Source organism: Dipodomys spectabilis, unplaced genomic scaffold (genome assembly GCF_019054845.1).
Source record: "Dipodomys spectabilis isolate Male_0828 unplaced genomic scaffold, ASM1905484v1 ptg000094l, whole genome shotgun sequence".
In the NCBI taxonomy this organism is placed as follows: Eukaryota; Metazoa; Chordata; class Mammalia; order Rodentia; family Heteromyidae; genus Dipodomys; species Dipodomys spectabilis.
The window spans coordinates 1798498-1823091 of record NW_024870771.1 but is presented as its reverse complement, the minus strand read 5'-3'; the positions used below and the strand labels follow the sequence as shown (position 1 = coordinate 1823091).

The 24594-nt window shown below is 36.3% G+C and overlaps 1 long non-coding RNA gene across 1 annotated transcript; it reads right to left on the bottom strand.

Moving 5' to 3' along the window:
* Positions 1-293: 293 nt before the first annotated feature.
* LOC122112473 lies at positions 294-22830 on the bottom strand. Its single transcript, XR_006148208.1, has 4 exons — positions 22625-22830; positions 5266-5270; positions 5000-5006; positions 294-303 (listed from the first exon to the last, which is right to left on the bottom strand). It is a non-coding gene; the product is annotated as an uncharacterized LOC122112473 (long non-coding RNA).
* Between the last annotated feature and the right edge of the window lie 1764 nt (positions 22831-24594).

Here is a 24594-nt window from a genome sequence, read left to right as displayed (position 1 = left end):
GCTGAGAAATCTGAGGTGATTCTAATTGTTTTCCCTTTATAGGTGATTACCCTTTTCTTCTTGACAGCTTTAAGGATCTTTTCCTTGTTCTGAGTTGATCCTATGTGGATTATAATGTGACAGTGGGATGTCCTATTCTGGTCTGGTCTATTTGGGGTTCTAAAGGCTTCTTGTATCTGGACAGGCCTATCTTTTTGCATGTTTGGGAAGTTCTTTGCTAGGATCCTGTTAAACAAATTTCCTAGACCATTAACTTCTGTTTCTAGGTGCTCCTCTACACCCATTATCCTTAGATTAGGCCTTCTGATGGTGTCTTCCAGGTGTTGGATAGATCTATCATATTTCTTGGACTTGTCTTGGATGTTCTTTCTCTATAATATCTAGGCTGTCTTCAATCCCTGAGATTCGATCTTCTGCATGGTCTAACCTGCTGTCAAGACTCTCTACTTTGTTTTTTATCTCTTTTCCTTCTAATTGGTCAGCTTTGATAGCTTCAAGTTCTTTGTTGAAGCTCTGTTTTAGGTCTTGTATGAATTTCTTTACTTCCTTAATTTGGTGTTCAGTGTTTGTCCTCAAATCACTTAATTGATTGGTTATGGTTTCTTTGGGCTCCCATTCCTTCTGTTGGGTTCCATTCAGCATTCCCTTTGTTGTCTCCCTGACTTCCTTCAGCTCTTTGTTAATGGATTCCATGAATGCCTTTAGTGATCTTTGTGTGTTCTCTACCTGGTCTCTCAATTCCTGTATTACTCTTTGATTAGCTTCCTTCCGTTCGTGGGATTCCTGCAGTTCTCTTTGAGTGTTCTCAGCCTGCTCACGCCATTCCTCCCTTTCTCTTTGAGTATTCTCAAGTTGTTCACGCAAATCCTGTATCAGTTTTTGAGTAGCTTCCTCACGCTTATGATATTCCTGTATAAACTTCTGGGATGCCTCCTCTCTCTCCCTATCACGCTCATACAGAGTCCTTTGTAAGTTGTCAAACTTCTCATTTATCATGGTTGCCAGCAGTGTTTGTAGAACTATTTGGGAACTCTCCTCTGGATTATTCATTATCTGTTCTAACCCCTGATTATCAAGATTGGGAATTGAGATACCCGAATTTGCCATTTTTCTTGTGTTTTTCCGGCTTACTCTGCCCATTTGAGATGAAGATAGCACCAGTTTTGTGCTAGAACACAATCTTAAGGCAACCATCACCCAAAGTTTGCATTTGTACAGTCAATAGTCTACAGATACAATCTAGTTCAACAGATACATCTATTCGACATCAAACAACTATATGTTAAAGGACTTCGAACCCCAGAGAAGAATTTGGAAAACCAGAAATTATTAGGGTTAGGGAGAGATGTGGGTAAAAAATAGGAATAGATTGGTGTGGGGAGGCACACGGAGAGTTAACTATGTCCTAATCACAATGCAGGAAATAGGTTGGGTAGGATGCAAGTAGAGAGAGAGAGAAAAAGAAGAAAGGGAAAGGGGAATGAAAAGAGACCAGAAGAAAAATAGAAACGTAAAAATTAATGTTATTATAGACATTAAAAGACCATCTATTTAGAGAGGAATGTGAATATGTTGAGAGAAAGGGAGGGACATAGAGGAGATGTGAAAAACTTTAAAAAAATGCTTAAAATATTATATAGGTATAAAGAGGTTAGTAGATTTAATTTTGATTGACCCTGGGCTACAACTTTGTAGTCATTCTAGTGACAATTATTTTCAACATTTACCTATATTTTCTTCATCTTTCTCTACCTTCCTCTTCTGCAGCTGTAGTTTCCAAGGCGTAAACACCAAGGAGACATGAGACGCTAGGAAGGGGAGACACCAGGAAAGGAGGATAGGGAGGAGTAGTTTGATCCAGGGCTGCTTTGAATAAAAGAGTATCTGGGGAGCCAGCTGTGGGGCTCCCTCATTTTCCTGCAGCCTTTCCTGACACATTTACTGTGTGTTTGCTATCCCCTAACAATTTGTTCCCCATTACTAACCCCAAGTTTTATTCTCAGATTCTAGTCTCACATTCTTTACAGAAATTGGCTCCGTTTTACATTACTTCCTGCCAGGTTTATCAACGCTTATGTTTCCCCAGGTTCATTGGAAGGTTTATAGGGGATGAAAAGTAGGTTCTCTTCTTTTATAAGTAATTGACCTTACTTCTCTTGCAAGATTATTCGGACCTGAGATAGTATTCAAATAAACAGTCTTACTTTTTCTTTTGAATTTGGATGAAATCTAAATGGAAAAACTTGTTGTTAAACTACAAAGACACTGAGAGACTCTTCCTGGTCTTGGCTGTGTTGTTTGCTGTTCTGGTAAAGGTGGTGGGGCCGGCAGAGTTGCAGAGACTTCCAGCAATGTTTGGAGAAAAATGGTGACCAGTGGGTTATTTTTAGTCTAAAATTAATTTAGTAATCAAGTAATTATTTTTTTCTTTTAAAAAATATCTAGAATCGTGGAAAGGAAGCCACTTCTGCATAATGTATTTATACAGAGTCAGAAATATGTATACAGAAGCAACTTAATTTTCCAGTGTGTTTATGGAAAAATCTAGTATGTCTTCACTGTTTATAGTGTGGATTATCTTCAAAAAACATTTTCATTTCCCATAGAATTCACTGTCTCCCCCCGCTTTTTTTTCTTTTTAGGTTCATTAAAAAAAAGTCTATCATGAGAAATAAGGGAAATCTGCCTTCTCTCTTTAATGTTGGGATTACCTGATTGAATGTACAAGTCATCCACCCATTCTGTCACCATTTTTTAGCTTTAATGTGTAACAAACATATAAAATATATAAGTATATATAAATATATAAAAATATAATATATAAATAATAAATATAAAACATACATGAATATAATAGTATATAATATATAAATATATATATTTAGAGAGCATATTTTTAGGGAAGTATATGGAATTTGTCTTAGAACCAAATTTACTACTTTATTCTCTCTGATAACAGGTATAATCTGTGTCTAAATGCATTTCTTTGATGGTACAGGGGATTGAATGGAGCATGCCACATTTGCTAAGCAGGCACTCAGCATGAAGCCAAAGCTCCAGTGCTATTGTATATTTATTGGGGGTTAATTTTGATTCAGGATTTTTTTGTCCACTGTGGGCTTTTACTCAGGGCCTGGGTGCTGTCCCTGAGCCTCTTTGTGTTCAAGGCTAGCGTTCTACCACTTGAGATACAGTTCCACTTTCCGTTTTTGAATGGTTAATTGGAGATAAGAGTCTCACGGGGGCTTTTCTGCCTGGGCTGGCTTTCCAACAACATCCTCAGATTTTGGTCTCTTGATTAATGAGAATTACAGGTGAACCACAGGCACTTGGTTTGAAAGAGGGTTTTTCTTTATGCCTAGGCTGCACTAAAGTGTGATCCATCTATGCTAGACTTCCTGTTGCAGTCATGAAAACAGGCCCACACAGGCATGTCAGTACCCATGTGGAAAACAGTTACATACTCCCATGTCAGTGCTTATGCTGAAAACAGACACACCCACCCTGTCAGTGCTCATGCTGAAAAGAGGCACACACTGCCATGTCAGTACTCTGTGCTGAAAACAGGCCCACACCGCCATGTCAGTGTGCATGCCGAAAACAGGCCCATACTGCAGTGCTCTGTGCTTAATGAATCTAGAAAATATTTCAGCCCAAGCTGGCCTCAAATTGATTATCCTCCCAATCTCATCCTACTATGTTGCTAGTATTTCAGGCATAAGCCCAAACCAGCAGCTACATTATATTTAAATACTCTCTCTCTCTTTCTTTTTCACCCTCCCTCCCTCTTTCTCTCACTCACACACACACACACAAACATAATACATGTATGTGTACTGAATACTCTTATTCTTACTCAGAATATACTGTTATTTCCAACATCTTGCTGAACTGAAAAAGAAGCCACATGCACAGTGTTATATAACCAGTATATACCAGAAATGGAATTTGAGCACAGATGTCTGACTATAGAGACCCCATATTGCTTTTTATTCTGTCTATACTTTGATGCTTTGATTTTTTTCCATATATCCTACCTTTATATTGTCTTCAAAGCAAAGGAGTATTTTTGGCACTCTGCTGACATTTCACATGTTCTTTTAGAATTCAGCTTTCAATTATCCCAGAGGAAAAGCTGACATGAGATGGATTTATGTGTATATGAAATTATTTTATATATCAAGATATATTATACTTGATTAATTTCTTAAAGACAATACATACTTTTGTAAAGGCCATAGTTTCAATAATGCCAATCTATACTAGAAATTGAAATACAGGACTCTTTCTTAATAATTATTTTTTAATAAAAACACAATATTTCCCAGAAACCTAGTACATCAGAGTCAGATGCAATGTATGTCATAGATACATTTTCAAATTGAAACATTTCAGTAAACCTTGAAGATAAAGAAATCATCTCTTTCTACCTTCCTATGACTTTTGATGACCTGTCAACATATATAATTGGAAGAATTAACATTAACAATGGTTTATTAATAGTCCACCAGATTTGACAGAGGATGTGAATGACCCTCAATACACTTATCAGTACAATAGATAGTTGCTAAGCATCTACTATGTTAAAATTGTGGTAAGGAAACTAATGACCAAAATATTGTGCTTCACTGATTCATAAATTTAAAAATTCAGTAAAATAGATTGACATTCACTTAAAAATTATAAGTGAAATCAAAATACACCAAACCAAATGATTCTTAAGTTGGTTTGTTTGAGCAGGCAGACAGCTCTGCCTTACCTAGGACTTTGTGATCCTCCTCCCAGGCTAGTTCAGTTTGAGGGAGATCTGCTTTGAGTATCACAAAAGAGGGGAGATGGCTGTTTCCTCTAGCTTGGAGTTGCTGTGTTGAGGCTAGGTTCTGGGTAGGGTTGAGGCCTATCAGTAATTAGTAGCTTTTCCCTAAGAGGCTAGCTACTAAAACACTCAGACAGCCCAGCCTGGAGCCATTCTCAGAGTTTATGTTTACTAAGTTTCAACTGTTTGTCTAGCTGCAGCCTGCTGGCTCTATCTACCCAGTGAAAAAGTCATTCTAAGGGGAGGGCGGAGTTACCTCTGCCTGGGCAGGGTGACTTTCCTCTGGGTGGAGCTGAGCCTGGCAGGTCAGGTCAGGTTCACATGACCTGCTAATGGCTCCAATTGTTTTTTTTCCAAGGCCTGGGTTGGAGCTAGCTGCTCAGCCCTGCCTTTGTCAGAATCAGAGATGGAGATCTTCTTTGGTGGTGAGGAAGGAGCTGCCTTCCCACTGCTGCTCTGTGAGAAGGAGTGAGGATGTCAGGGTTCTACTCACACCAGAGTCTTGGTTCATGGACATGCTGTGTCTGGTGCCTTGTCCGGGACTTCCTCTGCTGGTATTGCAGCTGCCACAGCTGCTGCAGCTGAGGCTACAGGCAAGTACTCAGATCTGTCTCTTTGACAAAGCTGTCTGGATTTTCCCTCTCTGGCCAAAATCTCTGTGGTAAGATGGCAAAAGTGGTGTGATAATCTTGCCTAGGACTGTTCACTAGAACACTAAAACTGTTTTTTTTTTTTTTTTTTTTGAGCCCCAGGTCCACTTCTGGGTTTTTTTTTTAAATTTAATTTAATTTTATTTGTGAACATACTGTACAGAGGGGTTACAATTACATGGGCAGGATAATGCGTACATTTCTTACCAAGCATACTAAAACTGTTTTCTATGGGAGAGCTTGTTTAGCCTACAGCTTCTCCCTCATCATCTTCCTCCGGTCTCCCCTGCTTGTTAATTCTTGTCCTGGATCTCTTACTGAGCATCTGTGTAACCTAAGGAAAGCCATAGGTTCAAAATAATCAGGAAATAAGGAGTTACAATATTGCTCTGTATTTCAAAAAGAGAGTGAAGGAAACCGGGTTCTGGTAGCTCATGCCTGTAATCCTAGCTACTCAGGAGGCTGAGATCTGAGGATCAAGGTTCAAAGCCAGCCTGGGAAAGAAAGTCCAGGAGACTCTTATCTCCAATTAACCAGCAGAAAACTGGAAGTGGTGCTATGGCTCAAATGGTAGAGTGCTAGCCTTGAGCTAAAGAACCGAGGGACAGTGTCCAGGCCCAGAATTCAAGCCCCACGACCGACAAAAAAAAAAAAAAAAAAAAGTGTGAAGGATCGACTAGATGAATGGATCCCAAGTATGATTGTTCATTATTGTTACTTAGAAGACAGTCAACAGAAGATGATGCATTACCTTCACTTCTGAACAGAGTTCTTACTATTTCTGAGACCTTCCTTTGTTAAAGCTAATTAGATAGGAGACCATATTTTGTCAACTTCTAGTTTAGATGATTATGAAGATTTTTTTAAACTTATGTACTATGTGCTACAAGATACTGGGATATCTACAGGATGTATTGACTTCCATATTTTGGTAACTTTTCTTCTATGGAGTGTCTTACTCTGAGTTCTTTTATTCTGATTATCATATAATTTCAAGTATATTTAAAACTAGTAAGAATATTACCATCAAAACACAGAAATTAATATATGTCCCTTAAATTCTTAAAGCCACATGGATTAGAGAAGTGTTTGAAGGGAATCCAGCTGGAGTAGAATAAATATAAATTTATAATATAAATATTCTTAATTTGTAATCATTGTGTTCAATGTGAAACTCAAACTTATCAAAAGCTCAACATGTGTCAAGCCCAGGGAGAGGAAAATGATAAAATTCAGAAGGATAGAATTCAGGCCAGTAAATTTAGCCACTCATGAGGCTGATATCAGGAGGATAGTGGTTCAAAGACATTTACAAAACCTATGAAAAAATAAAATCAGGGCTGAGGTATGTCGTAAATGGTAAGTGTTAACTGAACAAGCTAAGCCAAGAAAGTCCTGGAATCACACTCCTGTACTAACACCCAAAATAAAAATTAATAAAAAATAATAAGAAGAAAGTTTCTATGGTTATAATGGAAAGTATCTTTGAAAAGATACTTAATGCATCAAATAAATTTGATACACTAATAAAAATTTGAGATGTAAACAAAATAAATACTTAGATTAAAAAATACATAATTTGCCTAAAATAATAAACAGGGTGTAGGATTTCCTTGGTATGCTCTAGATAAAAGAACTTAGAAATAAATAGCTATATATAAGAATATTTCACATAAAATTGATATTGATAATCAGGTAAATTGAAGTTAAATTTTCTATTTGTAAAATTATAGGTCCTGAAGACTTCTTTCTAGTTTTAAATTTCTACTGCACCATGTAGAAAGATATGTGAACATGAGTATTTAATTATTATATTCTGTCATACTTTCTAATTAGCCTCCTGGCCCACAGCCTTCAAATGAAATTCACTTGGTGAGAAAACAGAATATAGGACAGGCACTATTTTAAATTGCCTTCTGCTGAGATAAACTCCTTTTCCCTCACACCACACTTTCAACTCTGTTTCCATTTACCCATTACATGACACAAAGATTTTACAAAAGAATAAAAATTTAAGAAAAAAGTAATCTGAATAGTTTGTTTGTATAACTACAATGAAACCCAGGTTTGGTTTTGTGTGCTGTTTATAATAGGATGGGTTTAGGATGTCCTCTTTTGTTTGGGATATAGAATTACATCATGGACTAGCCAAATGCAAATTTGGATAAATGAAGACCTCTCAAATAGTATTAATCTAAATAGAAAAGATTTTAAAATGGGGAATATAAAGATTGGCAAGGATATTCAAGATTATCATAGCCAAATCTCAAAAAGGTTCATAAAGACTGATTGTTTTTCTATAGCTCTGATTACAGGTTTTACTAGCTTAAAGTTATCTTACTTGTGAGCCTAGAAATGAGTCATACCTATAATGTTTCAAATTGTACTAACCCAAAGACAGATGGTGTAGCTGTAATCAATAAAAGAACAATATCATCTTAAAACAATTTAATGCCTAAACGTTGTATTGCCATTAAGCTCTAGCATCTTGAAGAGTAGACATTAAGTAATGTATTTTCACATTATATAAAGCAAAAATGGACAAAAATATAATAATTTGTCAACTTTCTGCCACTGTGACAAAATAGTTGAGATATCTTATAGGGAGGAACAGTTGATTTTGATTCATAGATTCATGCATTGTGCCTACTTGTTTCATTTGTTTCTGGGTCGTTATAGAGGGAAGTATGTGATAGAAGAAAGCTCCTCAACTCACGGTGGCCAGGAGTAAGAGAAAGTTCCTTGTTATACTAAATCAATTTCCACAAGCTCATTAAGATACAAATCCACAAACTAACCCACAAAGTCCTGTTCTCATGATTCAGTCACATTCTAAAGGTCACCACCTTTGGACATTGTTGTGTTTTGGCCAAACCTTGAATGTTAAAGATGTACACTACAATATGGCAACAGAAGACTCTCCACAATAAACTTTACTAAACATGTCTATTTACTTTTAGCTTCCTTGTATATTTTTCTTCTCACAGTTGAGTTCTTGATTCTCTCTAACTAAACTTTTCTATCTTGTCACTTTTCTAAAATATATTATTCTTGTGTGTGTGTGTGTGTGTGTGTGTGTGTGTATGTGTATGTATGTATGTATGTATGTATGTGTGTGTACATACCTGTACATGCTGCACCAGGACTGGGGTTTGAAATAAGGGCCTCACACTCTTGCTTGGCTTTTGCACTCAAGGCTGGTGCTTTGCCTCATGAGCCATACCTTCCAGTTTTTAGCTGATTAATTGGGGATAAGTCTCACAGAATCTTGATTTTTTTTTCAGACCTCAGTTAGCTGAGTAGCTAGATTTACAGGTCTGAGCTACAGGCACATGGCTAAAATGTATTATTCTTTGAAGATTCTGTATAACCCCAAGTTTCAAGACATTGTTTTGAGTTATATGTCATTGGAGTATCTCATGTGATAATCACTTTTTGGGTTAAAAATTTAAAAATTAAATTTGTTTCTCTCTTGTTACAAAAGAAAACTTGATCCAGAGAATGTAGGAAATCTTAAACAATGAGGCTATATTTCAATATACCTCCTCGAAAGGCTAAGTAAAATTATCAATAAAAATATTAATAAGCTGTGTGCTTGTCACTCATGTCTGTAATCCTAGCTACTCAAGAGGCTGAGATCTGAGAATCACGTTTCAAAGTTAGCCTAGGCAGGAATGTCTGTGAAACTCCAATTAACCACCAGAAAACTGGAAGTGGTGCTGTGGTTCAAGTGGTAGAGCACTAGCCTTGAGCTGAAGAGCTGAGGTATAGCTCCCAGGCCGAGAATTCAAGCCCCATAGCCAATCAACAACAACAACAACAATTTAATAAGAACAAGGAAAATTCACACAGAAAATAACTTTAAAGGGCACACAGAGCACATTTCATCCACAAATATTTCAGATTTTTCTCAACTAGAATGAAAAATTAAGCTTGCCAACTATTGATTTAACATTTAGGTCTTTTGACACCAAGTAAATTATGTCAATAATAAAAAATAATTATAAAACTATAAATTTAGATATGGAAAAATATATTTCAAAATTAAACATGGATGTCAAACTGCTCTCCTAAATTTTAAGGAATAATGAATATCAATTCTACCAGAAAATAGATAAAAGCAGAAGCATGTTATAAAAATTATTATAAAAATTTCAGAGTATAACTGAACAAGTAGAGTGTGCTAAGACAAAGGACTATGCAATCTCACTTATAAAATATACATATGAAATCTTAGGAGAAAGATAAATCAACATCAGAAAATAGATACTGAAATAAATCATTGTAAGGTTGAATTTATATACAGAAATGTGTTTTGTAGTGAATATTTCTGTATCTCCCAAATTTATATATTGAAATATGATGATGTTAGGAAGTGGTATATTTGGGAATGGGATTGCAGCCCTTATAAAAGGAACTGGAGAGAGCTCTTCACCTAGCTTCTTCTATGTAATAGCAGAAGTGGGGAGTTTGCCATCTACAAAGGTGTCCTTGTTGGAATCAAGGCATTTGAACAAAGATTTCCCGCCTGAACAAGTAGGAGGAATAACTTTCTATTGTGTGTAACCCACCCTTTCTATGGCACTTTGTATAGTATCCTACATTGATTCAGACTGGGGAAAGAATATTTACAAATTTCAACTTTATGCTTTGATTTCATCTTATCCTTTCAATACATATATAAAATAAAACAATTGATTCAAGCTGGGCACTGGTGGCTCATACCTGTAATCCAAGCTACTCAGGAGGTTGAGATCTGAGAGCTGCAATTCAAAGCCAAGAAAGTGTATGAGACTCTTATCTCCAATTAATCACCAGAAAACCAGAAATAGCACTGTGGCTCAAAGTGGTAGGGTACTAGTCTTGAACAAAAGAGCTCAGGGACAGTGCCAAGGTCCTGAGTTCAATCCCCACAGCTTACAAAAACTCCAAACCCGTCAATTCAACATCTATTAATGATGAAAAACCCGTAACAAATTAAATTCAAAGGAAAAGCATCCCTAGCTACAACAGTGATACTCACAAGACAATATGTTAGAAATGAACTTTAACAACAGGGGCGGGGAGAGGGGTTGGGAGGGAGAAAAATGAGGGAAGGGGTAACAATGTTCAACAAGAAATATATTCATTACTGTAGCCCCTCTGTATGTCACTTTGACAATAAAATTAAATTAAAAAAATCCTTAGCCATGTAAGTGGAATATAAAAAATCCACACGGATTTTTATTACATCCAATGACAAAACACAACCATTCTCAGTAAAATCAGACATAACATGTTACATTATTAGTGATAAAGATAAACATTTCAGTTAGATAAAATTGTTAAAATGCAAGTTTGAAGGAAAGACAAAGTAATTTCCATGTATACTTTAAAATAGAGTTTGATATTAAATAAAAAGCAATGATATTAAATAATTTTTAAGTAATTCATATAGCTCAAGCACTTGTACTTATATCAGACATAGTTAGGAAATAGCAGTTAGGTATTAAACAATTGAAAAAATATAAGTTAAATAGTGCTCAAGAACAGGACTACTCAATATATCAGAAGATTATAGTTATCTAGTTCAATGCAATGTAATCAAAACTCTAACAGATTTTGTGTTTGTAGACTTAGGCAAATCTATTCAATATCAGTACAGATGAGCAAAAGGTCAAGATTAAGACTTACACAGGAAAACCAAAAGGAAGAAACACTTCTTATCAGCATCCATTATTATGAGTTAATCAGTAGGACAGACTACAGAAACACAGGGGAAGGGACTCATGGAGCTTTCCACACTGACTGTGATCTGAGTTTGTTATACAGCTTAGAATGAACAGTACATAACAATTATAAAAGCAGAAGAAGTTTTCAATACTTTTCCAATTATTTAAAGGTTTTCTTCCTCTTGGGGAAGGTTGGACCTGTCTTCCCTCTCTTGGTATGTCCAAAGCATAGCACATATATGAATCAATGTTTGGTTAAAAACAAAGAAAAGAGTGATTAAAAAATGTGATTCCTTTGTATATAGTGAAGGGTGATATTTACATATGGGAAAATAAAATTAGGTTCTATATATCTTTTAAAATTAGCTTTTTAAATACAGGGATGCCTGGATTTTATTTTCTCAATAAGGCAAAAAAAATCTCAATTCATGCAAGACAAGATAGATACTTTAACTTAACTAATAAAGAAAAATTGTGTATCAAAATGAAATGATAGAGTGGAGTGTTAGTGGCTCATGTGTGTGAACTATTTGAGAGCCTGAGATCCAAAGGATCTCAGTTTGAAATCAGCTCAGTAGAAAGTACCTGAGATTCCATCTCCTAAATAATTAGCAAAAAATTGGGCTGGCAGCATGGCTCAAATCATGGAGTGCCAGCTTGGTAAGAAAGCTTAAAATTCTGAATTTAAACCCTAGCAACACAAAAAAGATAGAGAAGACACAGATAATTATCTAGAATACATAAAAATTCCAATGAGAAAATAACAAACCATCCAGAATAAAATAAGTAGAATGTATGAACAAACAAACTACAGAAAATTAATGGCCAATAAACATAAAGTGCATTAATTTCTGGCACATAAATAAAAAAGAAAAACAAGATTTAAAATAAACTACCCAAGTATCTGAATTTAAAATTTAATAATTTGACTAGCTTCAGTCACTCACACCTATAATTCTAGCTACTCAAGTGTCTGAAACATAAGGCCCAAACTTTGAAGCTTGCCTAGGCAGGAAAGTCTATGAGACTCTTATCTCCAATTAACCTCCAAAAAGCCAGAAGTATCACTGTGGCTCAAGTGGTAGAGTACTAGCCTTGAATTTAAAAGCTCATAGACAGTGCCCAGGCCCTGAGTTCAAGCCCTAGGACTGTTACCAAAAAGAAAAAAATAATAATGTTCAGTTTTAGTTTAATATAAAGGAATAAAAATTTTCAGAGAAAAATTGTCAGAAATGATGGATGGGAATGGGTATATTGTAAAACTCTCAAGTATTAATGTAACAATTTTGGAAAGCATTTTAACAAAAACTTGGAGAGTTGAAAAATCTACTTGCTTTATCGACTAGTAATCTTACTCTGAGAAAGAGCAGTTGTCTTTCTTTTCTTAATTGTCAAAGTGATGTATAGAGGGGTTACAGTTACATAAGTAAGGTAATAAGTACATTTCTTGTCAAACTTGTTACCCCTTCCCTTATTTTTCTCCTACCTTCTCTCCTTCTTATCTCCTTCCAAGGTGTATGGATCATTTCCAATATTGTTTTGGGAATACCACTGTTGCATTAGTTTCTCCCTTGTCTTTTGTCTCACCATTCTGTTTTTCCCCTCCCTTCCCTAATTCAGATAAACATATATTCAATACTAGAATACCAAAAGCAAATACAGGGTATATACCATAGGGGACAGAACATACAAAAGAAACAAGACATCACAGAGTACGTTAAAAACAACAATAAAGAGAAATTCTGTGTCCATATCTTGGAGTTCATTTCACTTAGCATTATCCTATATGGTCATATGTTCATACTTATTGAGCTATTCTACTCATCAGCTAAGATTATCCTAGACATATCCTAATTATTGCAAATAAGGGAAACCATGGGGCCTATGTTTCTTTGGGTCTGGCTTACTTCACTTAACACGATTTTTTCTAAGTCTTTCCATTTCCTTAGATAGGAGGTGGTGTCATTCTTTCTAATGCAAGCAGTTGTCTTTCATATTTGAAAAAAACTGAATCTAGTAAAAACTATATGGTATATTGAAGTTGAAATTCACAAAACAATATGAGATATACTTTAGCCTCTTGCTTTCTTGTTGAATAGAATTTTATTTCTTCATTCTGTTTACTTTTGGGGTATCGGGTATTATGTTTTACTTTTTGTGCAAGGAGTTTGAACATAAGTGAGATATATCACTTGCACATTTTTCACCTCTCTGCCATGTAAACTACAGACCTTTGAATTGATGCTTGTATTTTCCATCTACATCTTGGCATAAGAAGGTATAAAACAGAGCTCCAAGTCAACCCAAAGTGGACAATCAGACTGGCTGATCAGTAAGTTTTTGCTTTTAGAAACCACTAGGATTATGGAATGTTTGAGTTTGCAATATTAAGTATTATAATATTTTTATTCTCATCCCAAATTTTTGGTTTAAGCAAGTCACAATGCTTAGCCATATCCAAAGGAAGGGGCAATAGATTATATCTCTTAATGGGTGTGGAAGAGAAACAAATCAGGATAGAAGAAATCATAAAATGGAGACCAGCTACAACATTTGTGTTATGAACCCTAAAATAACCTTGCCTTTCCAGTCCTGTCTTATCCTATCTTATTTTTTATTCTATTCATTTTTACTCTGTTGTATAATCTTAAAAATATGGTCTTGGTCTTGACAAATGAAACTGACTTGATAGTACCCCAACATTTTGGCATATAATTTGATAAACACGGCTCTGAAATAAATCACAATATATGGTCCATAGGTAAAGAAGTAGAGCTACAGATCTTTGAAGATTTGAATGAACTAATTTAGAAAATGTCCTAAATGTCCCTCAATAATGGAGTGACAAAATAATGATAGACATGACAGAATATTATAACTATATTCATTGACTTAAAAAGAATGAATGAATAGTAAATATATGACTATATAATACATAGATGAGTAGATTAATGGAAATAGGTTGAATATTTACTATTGAATGAAAAATAGAATAAGAATTAAAAATTAGAATAAGATATGCAGAATGAGACTACTTGGTTATAAACACACAAGACAATGTTACTTGGTATTTATGAATGTAAAAATGTAGAAGAATATACAACAAGATAAAGAAAATAGTGACCTTCAGTGGGAAGGAAGTAGAATGGAAATGAGTGAGGAAATAGAGTTACATGAAATTTTCCCTCTTTTAGGGGTAGTACTGAGGTTTTGAACTCAGGGCATTATGCTTGGTAGTTTGCTAAAAGTCATTCCTACTATTTTGTTTTCTCTAGTTATTTTTGAGATAGAGTTTTGCTTCTTGCTTAGATTGGTCTGAATCATAATATTCCTAATTACCTTTCTTGAGACAATAGGTATGTGACACTAACTATTGGTTGAGGTGAGTACTTCTTAACTGCTTGCCCAGGATGGCCTGAAACTATAAGTCTCTCCACCTCCTTCTACCCAACAGGTAGACATTGGCACCTTTTCCTACATTTGAAGTTGAAAGAAAAAAATTAAGAAAAAGTCTACATTTTAACTTTGTTATAATGGTACTGGGGTTTGAACTCATGGCTTCATACCTGCTAGGCAAGTACTCAAGCACTTGAGCCAGGACCTCACCCAAGTAATTTATTCCTGCTTCTTTTTCCTTAACTTATACATTTTCTTTAAGAATAAGCTTCAGATACTTTTTATGGGGGATTTGAACTCAGAGACTCATGACTCTGAGTTGGCTCTCTACTACTGGAGCCATGTTCCTATCCCTTTGTGCCTTAGTTAGTTTGGGGGTAATGTCTAATGTTTCTGCTATTTGTACATAGCAAAGCTTGAACTGCAATCCTACTTATGCTTCCTGATATTTAGAATAACAGGCTCACACTACATGTCCAACTTATTTTATATTTGGTTGAGATGTGGGTTTCAAAAACTTTTTGTCAAAGTTGGCATTGAATCATGATCCTAGTTATGTCTGCATTCTAATAATTTAGGATCACAGACATTAGGCACAGAGCTGCAGGAGATATATTTTAGGTAATTATCCTCACTGAATATTTTTGACTCATCCCAGAGAGTCTGGATTACTTGCAGTTGTTAGTTATATAGTTTGAGCTGCAGTTTTAGTTCAAAGATGCAAGCTGTAACTATATAACTTGTGGGAGGAGATAGGGGAGGAACTGGGAGAGTTCAAGGGAAGTAGTGATACTGTTCAAAATGAAATGTACTCATTCCATGACTCATTACATGTAACTGTAGCCCTCTCTACAACACCTTTACAATATCAATCTTTAACAAAAGAGCAAGGAAGAAGCAAGGTTCCAAGTTATTAGAAAGACATAGGGTCAAAGGAAGTTAGGATCAGGTCTTAATCTGTGAAGAGTTATGTGTGAGAAATGAGAGACACACCAACTTTGAAGCTGGGTCACATGTAACAGGGTTCAGGATCAGAGCTATAGTCAAAGAGATGTGGATTTGCTTGACTCTTCCTGAGCGAATTCAACTGCACTGGGACGTGTGCAGGAGGATCTCAGGCAAATAAAACCTTTTCAACTATAATGCTATCTAGAGTTCTATTGTCTGTCAGAGCTTCCTCAATCCATCGTGTTCAATAACCACTCCCTGTACTGACAGGAATAATTCAGATGTGTGCTGAGGGATTCCCACATGATTTCCTGTCCATATAAGACACAGACCACCTGCTCCCATCAGGCAAGACTGACCACAGCAAGAGAAGGTAATTGTACTCATTTGTCAGCTGGCCTTGTGAATTCTGAGGTCCCACTGGTCTGAGAGTAGTTGATTATATTTTCCTGATATGTTTGGACTTTTTATTCCAGGGTAAGAAAGAAGTCATTTAGTGAGTAGAATCCTAGCAAAGGCTGGAGGCACAAGGGATTGGTCCATTCTTTGCCTCTTTCTCTGAAAACTTCTGAGAATTATGTTAACTCCCAAGAGGTGTGTCCAAGGGAACATGAATTACTGCAGAATTACCACTCAAGGTGATGAAAGAGAAAATGTCAAGCAAACCTTATCTGTGTGTTGTTTACTTAGACTTTTCCCTGAGGAAAGAGGACTAAATCACTAGAATTGAGTAAGTGATTTTGCAGGTCTGTAATTCCTCTTAGCTGACAACTGTCATTGTAACCTTGTGTTTGATATTTTCAAAGCATAGTACGGAAGAAACAGTGAAAGTTCCTGAACACACTACTGCTTCTTTAACCTATTTATTGCTTTTACATGAATTTATTACTAGTATGTATAGTCTATTGTGCTATAATCCAAATTTTTACCAACTTGTACAATTTCTCATTAGTATTTTAGTATTTTAAACTGTATTATCTTTTTTTTTTGTGTCAGTTGTGGGGCTTGAACTCTGGGCCTGGGTGCTGTCCTTCAGCTCTTCAGCTCAAGGCGAATGCTTTACCACTTGAGCCACAGGGCCACTTCCGGTTTTCTGGTGGTTTATTGGAGTTAAGAGTCTCATCGACTTTCCTGCCCAGGCTGGCTTTGAACCATGATTCTCAGACCTCAGCCTCCTGAGTAGCTAGGATTATAGGCATAAGCCACTGGTGCCCAGTTATATTATCTTTTTAAGGCATGGAGCCTCAAGCATGTTTTGTGAAGCAAGATCACCACATCATGACATCATTTGGTGGTAGTGATGAATGCTGAAATTATTGGTACCTTTCTCTTTCAGATAGAAAAATTCAGAAAAATTTGGAGCTTAAATATCTATCAGAAAAGGAACCTGCAGGATTTTATGTATTGTTTGTTCATTAAATTCTTATAAAAATTCATGGAAAATTTGTTCTTCCTATCACCAATAAGCCTATATGGATAAACATTTAGTTTTCCATAAAGAATTAATTAGTTTAAATTAAGACATTGATGTATTTTGTATATACTTTCCTTGATATCTGTTCAGGAAAAGTACTTCATAATTTTAATTTTTAACCCTTTGAGATACAAGTGCTTTAATAAAGCACAGAAACTCGGACTGAATGAATCCTGAATGGACATAGAAGTTCCACATCTGTTACTTTTTCCCTTACAGGTGACAGGTATGACTTTTTAAAAATTCAATATAGGGGACACTTTAGCTTCTAGAAAGATAGAGTGTTTTCATACTATAGTTACTGCTAGCTATAAGTGCAATGCAATATATAATGTAAATCAAATGCAAGAAGACAATCATGTTGTTAACAACAATACAATGATATGCTCTCTAGTTTCCTATCTCTTACATGTTAGATTTGAAGCTTAATAAGCCAGTAATGTAGAATTAGCAACATGTGAGGGGGTGTTATGCAGCAAGCTGAGAAGTTTGGATTTTAGAATTTTTATCTCTGATCAATGAGAAACTAATAGATATAGCTGAGCAATGATGTGACATACTCAGATTTATTTATTTCTTTGCCTTGTCTCAGAATTGGTGTGGGAAAAGGACTAGATTCATCAGACACAAGATAAACAATAAATAGCAAAGTGCCAGAATATGACTGTAGTTGTCTCGGCTAGGAGTATGTGGGTTAGGACCCATGGAGATGAGATGGATGAGCAATGAGGATGGATAGTTTATAACATTTTATCAAGAGTTAAGGAAAGAATGCAGGGTTATCAGGATATAGAAATTTGTAGTAAATTTTTTATGATAGGCTATATGTAGTCCATACTCATGGTTTATGGATTCTTTAGTGGAAAATTCACCTCTTCACTAAATTTCTTGTAACCTCAATATCAACACACCATGAAGTCATTCAGAAACTCCAACAGTACTGACTCAAATATGAGTTTCCTGCAGAGATAGATTTTTTTCACCCCTTTTAGCATAGTTGAAGCTGCCAGCCTCTATCCCGCTTAAATGCTATTACTGCCACATTTCTCACAACTTTTTTTGTTTTCTTGGCAATTTCACTGTGTAAAGTAGTAACAAAAACAGTGCCGAAAGTGTGTTTCTTTTATATAAGAGGACTGTACTTTTTCACAGATAGAATACAACAGGTGTGAGTATTAATATTGATGATATCAACAGGATTCAATATTAATGAAGTCCTTCTGTTAATTGACCCTCTCTCTCTCTGTCAGTTGTGGGGTTAAACTTTGAGCCTGGGCACTGTCCCTCAGCTCTTCAGCTCAAGGCTAGCACTCTACCACTTGAGTCACAGCACCATTTCCAATTAGACTGTTTTTAAATACAAATAAGATAAGACATATATTAATAGGATGACAAATGTGTATCCAGAAATCCCAGAAATCTGAACCTGCTGGTTCTCTTCTGGGAGCAATGGTTTGCTACTCACTAATTCAGTTTTTATGACAACTTCATTGAAAAATAACTACTGAGCATATAGAAAATCAGCAATGCATGTGGTAGAATATTAGACCTGGAACTGCACTGGAAATAATCAAATTTGGTGCTATTATTGTGGAGAAAGAACTTAGGTCCAATTATATGAAGCACCCAAAGTTGCAAACATATTACTGAGAGTGGATCAGAACTGGGAATGTTCATTTCCTCTTCAATAGTTTCTCATTTCTCAGAAATATGCCTTTAAAGAAGTTATTTTTATAGACAGAATATTTGGGTCAAATAATTAGTCAAAAAATTACCCTCCCTTTAATTGCATGGATAGTCTATGATAGACCTACATGAACAATCACCCATGTGATGTTGAAACTGGGTTTTTGTACCCTAAGCCCAGAGTCCAGGAGTCTTGTTAGTTTTATTCACTCACTCCCACATGTGAAATACAGACAAAGAATGTTTATTACCTAGCAATTGTGGGAAGACAGCCTGTTAGTTCATCTTCAGCCATCTTCTGAGCTACAGACATTTGGCTTCACATTAAATGTAAAGAATTGGAGGCAGAGGTAAGAAAGGTTATGCATAGTTAAAAGAGTCTCAAATCTCAGGTATGGCCTGATTGACTATTATCTCAGTCTTTGTCCTTGGAGGATTTCCAGAGAAGTTATTACCCTATTCTGGAACATAATAGGAATGAGAGGGTCTCCTGAGTTTTTAGCTGATCACTTTAAGATTATAAGAAGTCATTGCTTCTGTGATGGACAGATTGTCCTTCTTGCAAGATATTTATCACTGAATCTTGTCTTTCTTGGAACCCAAGGTTATTGTAAAGTTGACTACAGCAGAGAGCAGATTAGATCCAAGAGCAGAGAGACAGATTTGGGAGACTTTTAGTTAATTCACACAGTCTAGCAAAAGCACCTCTTACAAAGTGTGGTCTCTGCTCAACTTTCCAATTCTCATTAAGGTACATTCCAAGCTTATTTGTCTGTAGTCTAAACCTAGATAGACTCAGAATCCAAGTCTTTGAAAAATGATAAGTTTGGTAAGACACATACCTGTGCTGGGGAAATACTACCCAAATCAGCAGCCTTCTGAGAAGCCATGATCTAACATAGAATTTAACTGTCTAGATTTGCCAAGCATATTTGTGCTGGTATTTGTTTGGGTACATAAAAGTTTATTGGAACTCAGCCACGTTTACTTACTTGTGAAAAAGGGAAGTTTTTATGCCTCAAGGTGAAGTCGCATATTTGTGAAAGAGACAGTGGCCCTTCATGTTGACTTTCTTGTCTTCTGTAGAAAAAGTTTTATGAATTTCAGTTTAGCAGAAAGTGTAATATAGTGCCAATTTCCATGGCAATGGTCTGGGATGACAACTACTGCACATTTGTGTGTTATTCTGCTCTTAAGCTATGTCTTGTGATAATATTCTTCTCTTAAGTGTCTATATGACACGTGAGGATAATCCTCTGGTGTTTGGTGTCATGCAAAAATCTGAATCAATTTTACTAAAGTGAGTCATAGGCTCATCTTAGCATTTGCTGAATTACATGACAGGTATTGAACTTTCTGATTCAAAGACCACACTAGTGAGAATCTGAATCCACAATGCTTGTCCTCAGCTGCTGTCAACACTACCAGAATCAACTATGATTGTGGATGTCAGAGCTGACATTCCAAATCAGCAACAAGACAGAATTCATTTATCAAGTGTTTTTCTTGTTGCACAAGCATATATGAGATGCTTTTATTTAGCTTAGTGACATTTGCCACCAAGTACTGTCAAAACAAGGTGTCTAAACAAATGCTGATTGCACACTCATCTCCCCATGATAATGAATGCTAAATATTCAGAGGTAATTATGCGATAATCTGAAAACACACACAGTGACTTTTGCTTAATGGAAATACTTGGGAAAGAGTTTTCATTTTGCAAGGTGATGCTTTCATGAAAAGTAGGCTATAGTAAACATTCTAGCTGAGAATCTATGATATTCTTATTGTTGAAATTGGTATTACCTGGCTCCTAGGTACAGTTTTCTTGAATTTGAAAACTCTTTTCTTGTCTTTTTGTTTGTTTGTTGGATATGGGGCTTGAACTCTGGGCTTGGGCTCTGTCCCTCAGCTCTTCAGCTCAAAGATAGCATTCTACAAAGTGAGCCACAGCACTACATCTGGTTTTCTGATGGTTAGTTGGAGGTATGAGTCTTATAGACTTTCCTGCCCGGGCTGACTTTGAACCATGATCCTCAGATCTCAGCCTTCTGAGTAGCTAGGATTTTAACGTGAGCCAGCAGAGCTTGGCTAAAAATCTTTTCTTAATTAGAGAATTGTGACTCAACATGTCATTTTAGTTGATTTTTTACTTTCATGGACATCATTACAAAGAAGATTTAGATATTTTTTATGGGCTGTGGGGCTTTAACTCTGGGCCTAGACGCTGCATGAGCTCTTCGCTTAAGGCTAGCATTCTACCACTTGAGACACAGTGCCACTTCTGGTTTTCTGGTGGTTAATTGGAGAAAAGAGTCTCACCAACTTTCCTGCCAGGGCTGGCTTTGAACTGTGATTCTCAGATCTCAACCTCCTGAGTAGCTAGGTTTACAGGCATAAGTCACTGGCACCTGGCTGAGAATAAATATTTTTTTAATGAAGTAGCTATCTTAGAATCTATTAGGTATAGTATATAGAGAAACAGTAGTAGTAGGGGGAAGTAAACACTGTAGAACAGAAAATATTTTATGTGCCTTTTTATTAATGGTACTGAGATTTGAACTCAAATCTCATGCTTGATATGTTTGGTAGGTGGGCAATCTACTGTTTGAGTCATGTCTGCAAGGACTGTTGGAATAGTAGAAGCTAATGAAAAGAAATCACACACATGGGTGAGGATTGTAGCAACATGAGGTTGAATTGCCATATAGAGGAGAATGGCAAGATCATGAATCACAAATGAGAATGAAGATACACAAATAAGCTGTGCTGTATTTATTATATCAGTTATGAGGTATAATTTTTTATTACTTTATGGTTGTTTTAGAGGTGCTCTACAGTGGGGTTACCTTTACATGTGCCAGGTAATAAGTACATTTCCTTGCTTTTGCATAGTATCACTTGTTCCTTCATTCTTGCCTATTTTCTCCCTGTCATCTCCACCCACAAGTTGCGTGGTTCACTTTCATGTCCAGTGTAGCCAGTGAGCTCTGGTACTGCTTAATTTTTCACCTGTTTTCCATTGATTTTGTGCTCTCTCCCCACTTTCCCTCAGATGTGCACATGTATCCACTGTATATGAGGTAAAGAATACAGAGGAAAGACAAATTAAGAAAAGTTTCTTTGTTTTCATATCTTTGGAGTTTGTTTCAGTATGCATATTATTTATATACATATGAAGAGGTGCTTGGGTATTACAATTTTGTGATTTTCTCCTAAGACTATCTTTGGTCTCACTGTATGTGAGTGTCTAGAATTCTGTGTAATTTGTCATGTCCTGTTGTGATTAAAATCTAATTTCCATGGATGAGGGAGAACATGCATCTCTCTGATCTTAGCTTATAGCACTCAACATGATTTGTTCAAGTTCTATCCATTTTCCTGCAAATAACATTATTTCTAATGGATGTGTAAAATTCCACTGTATGTAGGTACCACAGTTTTGGATCCACTCATCTATTGTGGGACATCTGGTTGTTTCTGTATCTTGGCTATTGTGAATAGTGCAGCAATGAACATGGGTGTTCAGGTGTCCTTGTCATATCCTGGTTCATGATGCTCAGGATAGATGTCTAGGAGTGGTATGGCTGGGTCAAAAGGGAGATCTGTTTTCCAGCGTGGTTGTATTAGTTTACATTCCCACCAGGGGTGCAATGTGGTTCCTTTTTCTCTGCATCCCTGCCAGCATTTGTTGATGTCAGAGTTCAATATATTGGCCAGTCTAACTTAGGTAAGATGGTATCTCAGAGTTGTTTTGATTTGCATTTCTTTATTGCCTAGGATGATGAACATTTTCTCATGTGTTTCTTTGCCAGTCTTACCTTCGTCTGAGAAGTTTTTCCTTAGCTCCTTTGCCCATTTAATGATTGGTTTGTGAGATTTGGGAGGAGTTAGTTTCTTGAGCTCCTTATATAAATTGGATAGTAGGTCATTGTTGATGTACTGCTGGTAAAGATCTTTTCCCATTTAGTTGGTTGTCTTTCTAGTTTAGTAGCTATTTCCTTAGCTGTGCAGACACTTTTTACCTTAATGTAGTTCCATTTGTCTAGTCTCTCTCCTATCTGTTGTGCCCTGGGACTCTATTCAGGAAGTTCCTGCCTGTACCTGTAAGTTCTAATGTCTCTCCTACTTTCTCTTGCAGTAGTTTCAGAGTTTTGGGTCTGATATTGAGGTCTTTAATTCATGATCAATTTTAAATGATGGCATATGTGTAAGCAGTATAAGAAACATTAAGAAGGGATGCTGGAAATGCCTTGGTATTGAGCAGGATGAGCTCTTTGAGAAGAAACAACAAATATGAAGATGAAGAAGGTTATCTAATGTAGGTGATATACGATAAGAGGTCGCCTATGTACATTGCTTTGAATGTTTACAGTAGATCATTGGACTACAGGTTACAGTTGAAAGTTATCATGTATAAATCACTGAGATTCCTAAAAACATTTGCAGTGATGAGCAGGAAGCTTTCTACAGCCGTTATCCTCTAGTCACAGGAGCCCTTGGCTGAGCCCCTGCTATGAAGCCACTGTCAATCTTGGCAGTCTGGTAGCTGAAAACATTACAGCATGTGTCAGTGAAAAACCAACCCTTAGCTAGAAAATAACGCCACAAGGTGTTGCTCTGCTGCAGGTCTATTGCTCAGTTCTGACCAATATGGATTTTAAAGGTCAGAAAGAAATGAATTCGATGTCTTGCTTTATCCTTTATTGTTTGTGACTTTGAGCACTCAGTTTTACTCAACATGTAAATGTAAATAACTCACAATGTTAGCATTTTGATTAAACAAATATGTGAAATATCTTGCATAAACTAAGTTCTAATTAAAAAGTTGAACAGCTGGACACTGGTGGCTCATGCCTGTAATCCTAGCTACTCAGGAGGCTGAGCTCAAGGTTTATGGCTCAAAACAATTTGGATAGGAAAGTCCATGAGACTCTTATCTCCAATTACCTACCAATAAACAGGAAGTGGTGCTATGGCTTAAAGGGGTAGAGCAGTAGCTTTGAGCAAAGAGCTCAGGGACAGTGCTCAGGAACAGAGTTCATGCCCATGAATAACCAAAAAGCATAGTTAAACAAACAGAGAATTTTACCCTTTGAATAGCTATTTTTTTATAGGTTAATTATCTCAGGCTTAATAAGCAAACATTAGAGATGTCTGAAGAACTTGATTTCTAGACACCTACAGCTATATTCTATTGATAGCCTAAAGGTCCGAATTCACCTTTCTCTTCAATATATGAAGGGTTTTTACAATGAGCACGTCTGCTTTCTGTAGCTTTTTGTTATTGTTGTTGTTGTTGGTCATGGGGTTTGAACTCTGGGCCTGGTGCTGTCCCTGAACTCTTTAGCTCAAGGCAAGTGCCCTACCATTTGAGCCACAGAGCCACTTACGGTGTTCTGCTGGTTAATTGGAGATGAGTATCATGGACTTTCCTACCAAGGCTGGCTTTGAACCCTGATTCTCAGGTCTCAGCCTCCTGAGTGATAGGATTACAGGTATGAGCTGTGGGTGCCTGTAGCTTTATCTAGAATCTATTAAGGAGATGTGATTTAAGATGAGAAATGAGCAAAAATTATTTATTAGACTCTAATAATTAATTTTCTGGCCTTGGCAGAGACACTTATTTATGCATCATGGCATCTCATCAGATGTAGTTTTAAATCTGTACAAGAACCTAAATGATGGCTTAGTAAAATGTGAATTAATGCATAATTTTTTGCCTCTAATTCTCTGAAAATGGGCTTCAAATGTTTGCCACCCTTTGCTCCAGATTAGTGGTACCTGATACACTGATACATAAAGTTTGTGACTAATTGAGAAAACCAAATGGAAGTTGATCTAAAAGTTTCTGACCCTTAGGATTCATATGAAGTCCACAAAGTTGCCCCTTAAAAGAAAAGAAGAAATAAA